Source organism: Apodemus sylvaticus, chromosome 16, assembly GCF_947179515.1.
Source record: "Apodemus sylvaticus chromosome 16, mApoSyl1.1, whole genome shotgun sequence".
NCBI lineage: Eukaryota > Metazoa > Chordata > Mammalia > Rodentia > Muridae > Apodemus > Apodemus sylvaticus.
In genome coordinates, this window is record NC_067487.1 from 68,345,296 (window position 1) to 68,350,874 (window position 5,579).

Here is a 5,579-nt window from a genome sequence, read left to right on the forward strand (position 1 = left end):
TCCGAGGTGTGGAACACAAAAGGTCTTGTGCTTAGAAAGGCTGCTTACTCTCTTCATGTTCTGCTGTCACTCTCTTGATGTCATGATCTTGACGCAAAGAGCTCTGCATTTTTTAGGCTAAACATTGTAAATCATTCACCCAGTCTTGTCTACGTGTCTAATACGCATGCACTAAATATAAATTTCTCAGAAAAACCATTAAGAGAAAATTTGGCAATGTGGAGATTTGGGCATACTCACTGGATCTCAGAATCCGGACCTGGGTGCTGTGCGGGTTTTATTAGCAGCACAACGGTCTTTTGGGAACAGCCCTCTTGATACCTCTGGGTTCTGTTTTTCTCTATCACAAGGAGATGCTAGGGTGCCTTCAACTGAAACCTATTGTCACAACAATAATATCCTAAATTCTAATATTCTAAATTGTTCTATAATCCAAATAGCAATATTTTCTAGGCACTTTTTTGCATAGTAAGGAAGCAACACTCCAAAATTGCAGTGCTGATTTGCAAATGACTTTTTACAAATATTTTTGCTTCAAAAATAGGATATCTCAAAAAATGGAAAGAAAAGACATTCCAACCCTAAAAATCCATTAGTCACACTTTTTAAGTAGAAAATGCTTAGCAAATGTATAGTTGAAACTAAACAACACATTTACTGAACAGATAGTACATCTGAGGTACTGGGAGGCTCTGGAAGAATACAGAGATAGATGGGATGTGAAGTCTCTGCTTAAAAATGTATAGTCTACAGAATCAGATAAAAAGCCATCGTTGGGCCAATGACATGGTTCAGCTGTTAAAGGCTAGGATACAACCAAAAACCCATTGTCAAGGGTAAATTTAGAGATTTATATAAAATATTATAATCACAGAGGAGGAGCCATGTATCACTGTAGGATTGTTGGAGGGTGTCTGAGCCATCTTCAATAGAAAGAAGGAAATTTAACTCTCTGACTCAATGTAGTGGAAACTTCATGCTTTGGGGAATAAAATTCTAAGCAATAAAATTAAAGCTCAGAGTCTGTGCCCTACAATGAGACATTCTAAATAATCCTACAGTGAGAATGTGGTTTCTCTGTGTCTTGTTGGCTGTTGAGGTGGTGAGTGATCATTCTTTGTAGACACATTGGTGATTACTTAGTGTGACCTTCTCTCCATCACTCCTGTTACTTATACTGATTGTATTTGCATTTGGGAGAAATTAATCTGTTCCCTTATTAAGTTAAGGCAGGGAACACCATTTCCCCCACTAGGATAAGAGAATTCTTTCTTTCAGGTTTATGTGTGCCTAGTTAATAGCAATCTTTGTGTTGCTGTAATTCCCTCTGAGATTCTATATTTGCTAGCTTGAATTTTAAAATACTGGTGTACCTGGTTGCACAATCAGGATGAATACTGTTCCAGACAATGAGGAAAAAATCTGAAACCATCAGAAATTATGCTTGGTTGGAGGTACTGGCTCCTGTATCTTTTCTGGCTGTTCAAGAGGTTGTTCAGAGTTCATCAAAATCGTCATTTCAGATTCTTCCCAGGCAAAGCATTCTCACTGTCTGCAAAGCATTTGTGTATGGGCAGGATGGCCTGGAGCACAGCTTTATAATGACTCTTCCAGACCACGTTTTTCCCTGAACATTTTTGTTTTTCAGAAGATGCTCATTCAGTGGCTTCATCTGAACTCAGAGGACCTGACCTTGGCATCCAGTCCTGCCACTCATGTGTTTCTTAGTTTTACTTGGGGCCATGATACAAGTTCTGTTAGAATCCTCACATGCTCCATTTCTGTGACTAAGAATCTATGAAATGGAGTTCCCGGCAAAGATGCAATGTTAGTGATAAATTATCATGCAGTGTGATCCTTTATGAGGGAGTTAAACTGAAGAGCTTTGAATGTCCCTTAGTTCATGTTCAGATTTAAAAATTCTTAAGAAGAAAAATCTCATTGAAAATAGGCCAAGAGAACTGTTTTTTGATGTTGTTTGTTTGTTTGTTTTAGTTTCTAAGTTTGCAATGTAGTTGTGAGTCAGTTATTTACTTTGATTCCTTCATCGCTTCTCGGCCTTTTGGCTAAGATCAAGTGTACTTTGATTCCTTGATTTTTCAAATATAAAGTGAAGGTTCTTTTAGCTCTGAGGCATTATCATTATATGTGTAATGAACATTTACTAATAACTGACATTTGTGGAACAAGAATTACCAGAATTGTTTTTAGTATGTGACATAACTCATTTGATCTCTTGTTATCTCCTCCAGTTTTCATGGAGATATTAAACATGCAAAGATGTTAGTTAACTCCCCAAACCTTGAGTTAGGTGAGAGAACAAAGATTTAAACCCAGGCAATGTGCTTTAAAACCAATACCATAATGCATTCCTATGAGAAATCTGTCTAAAACTCTACTTTTCACTCATTTGTTTGAAGAGAATTTACTAAGATTTTTTAAAAGTCCGCTTTGTGACACAAAGCATATATTACTACTTTAAGTAATGTTTAACATTAAGCCATTGATCAAATCAGTTGACCAACTTTTATGTGCCTAATAAATTGTGAGAGAAAGGAAATAGAACCTGATTGTCATGCTTTCAGATGAACAGTTGGTGAAGTAAGAACTCTATATTTGAGATAACTAGATACTAGCACGATGTACCATTTTGTCAAGAAGACCACACCCTAGTGTGGTTTTTAGACAAATGCTTTAAATATCATTCCACGCTTGGCAAAGCATAACGGAAGAAGCAGAGCATTGCTGACCTTGAATCGTAGGTCCACTGGGTTTAGTTTAGCACAAAGAAGGAAAGGTCATATGAGGTAAACAAGAAGGGGGAAGCTGTGACATGGACATGGGGTGTCTGTGGCAAGAAATTATAAGCCGGATATTGGTCAGAGGGGGGATGATTAACTAACGGTTACCAGGACTGGATATTGTGGGAATGTATAGTGAAGGGTGTGAAAGAACAATGAGTCACTTGAACAGAACCAAGTTTCCTCAGTCCAGGGCAACAGGAATAATAGTTATTTCATGAATATAACAGAAAAAGTTTTAGGAATCCAAGAATAGCCTCAAATGAAGCAAAAATGTCCTGGAAAATAAAACAAGGAAGCATTGCAGAATATCATGAAAGATATCATGAATATCCGCTTGGCACAGCTGGACCGAGTGCTTTCCACAGCTACCTTAGTGCTCAAACTTCAGGAACGCACTGGAAGAAGCCGTGTTAGGAATAAGGATGGCGAAGATCTCGGAGACATAAAAGAAATAGAAAAGTCAGGAGAGTTATCGGCATAGAAGATAAAGCTTTTGAAAGAGATGTCAAGATGGATTCATGCCCAAATGAAGACAGGGATGGCCACTGCAAGCAAAAGCCTGAAATGCCGAGAGTTGAGAGGCAGACATTAGGAACTTGAGCTATGAGGCTAACGCTGGATGATAGGTAGGCATGCTTTCTCCTTGACACTGGGGAAGCTTGAAGCAGGAATACAAGTGCTGAGAAAGCTTCAAACATTTCTATTATGATAGAAAGCAATGGGACAAAGAGATGGGGGATGGAGAGGAAGGAAGGGAAGGGGGAGAGATACAGACAGACAGACAGACAGACAGACAGACAGAAAGACAGAGATCAACAGGGAGTTGGTTAATAGTGCCTAGAAACATTACTGACAATGCTAAAAATCAACTATAGTTCAGCATGAAGATGTATAACACCAAAGACAGGCTAATCACAAGGCAACCTCAAACAAGTATTATTTAAATTTGCAATCCTTTTAGTGACAATGATATTGGCTTCAAAATGTATCCAGATCAATTTATATTTTACCAGTTACATAAGGTAACTGATACCTGAAGTTTAGTAAGTCTTAAGGAATTATGCTTTAAAACGATTTTGAGCAAAGGAAAAGGACATTTAGGAATTGACAGAAGGTAGCATCAGCAGCTTCAGTGTGGGGGAAGCTCAGACATCACTAAGTCTGGGTTCATCTGTACAGGCCAATGGCTTCCTCCAAAGATACCTTGTTACCTAGAAGCAATCATTTGGTAGCTACCTGGATGTTCTCAGGAGGTGATACATCCTGTAAGGACTTCATTGTGTCCTTCCAGCACAGTGAACTTGAGATCTATGCTTTGTATTAAAACAAATTAAATGCAACAAGAATGATTTTTTAAAATGTTCTATTATAATTTATATTTATTCAAAATAACATAAATAGATATATATTTAAATTATAATTTTGAAATTATCTAAAAATTATCTAATGTGGTATTCAATGTATGCTGAAAGAATAAAATGATAATTGTGTCTTAAATTATAATTATATTTTTTAAGTGATGAGCATAATAGGCCCTAATGAAAATAAGGTTTCTACGTCTCAATGAAAGTAGTGAAGCAAATACTGGTAACTGTGATGAGATTAACACACACCATTATAACACTGACGATGACTGTGAAGAAAATGGTAGAAGGCATGTGGTTGTGTCAGAAGAATCAAAGTGGAATTTTTAAAAGTCCAAGAACCCACGAAGTGATACAAGTGTGAGTGTGTATGGGCAAGTGGGAAGAATCAGGACACAAAAGGCAAAATAGACTTAAACCTTAAACTATTAGTGACTTCTCTAAATATAAGTGGTCTAAACACACCAGTTATGAGGTAACTGTCAGATGGTTAGAAATCGTAAGTCAAATGTATTCTGCCTTACGACAAATTTATTTAAAACATGATAATATATTGCTGAGGCTATGGGGCACTCACAAAAAGGGACCTATCATGACCACAGTCCAGAAGGCCCAACAGGCAGCTCAAAGAGTCAGATGCAGATATGTGCATCCAACCAAAGGACAGAAGCAGCTGACCCCTGTGGTTGAATTAGGGAAGGCTGAAAGAAGCTGAGGAGAAGGGCAATCCTGTAAGAGGACCAGCAGTCTCATTTAATCAGGACCCCCGAGATCCCTCAAACACAGGACTTACCAAACAAGCAACATACAGCTGGTGCTGATATGAGGCCCCCAACACACATACAGTAGGGGACTGCTCGACCTGTGTTCATTCAGAGATGATGCACTTAACCCTCAAGAGACTGGAGGCCCCAGGGAGTTTAGAGGTCAGGTGGTGTGAGGGGTGAGGGCATCCATGGAGACCGGGGGGTGGGGAGAAGGTATGGGATATGGAACAGTAAGAGGGTAGATGGGGGGGGTTGGAGGAAATAAAATATGGAGTATAAAAAATAAACAAATTAATTAATAATAATAAAAACATGGTGATATAGGTAGGCATGCTTTGACATACTTAAAAAGGTAGGAAAGTTAGAGGACACAAACACTGATCAGGAGTAAGACCAGAAGCGAATGTGTTCATAGTGGGTCAGGTAGACTACAGATAAAGTTAATATCAGAAAGAAAATGCCTTGTGGGATGATAAATGAACCAACCCACTGAAACCTCCTGACAATTTTAAATTTGAGCATTGTTTTAGACAGGTTTCCTGTTGTTGAGATCAAACTCGTAATGTTAAAACAGCTTAGTGATTAGAGAGGTTGCTCAGTAGTTAGAGGCTTAAGAATGTGTGCTGCTCTTTCAGAGGACTTGA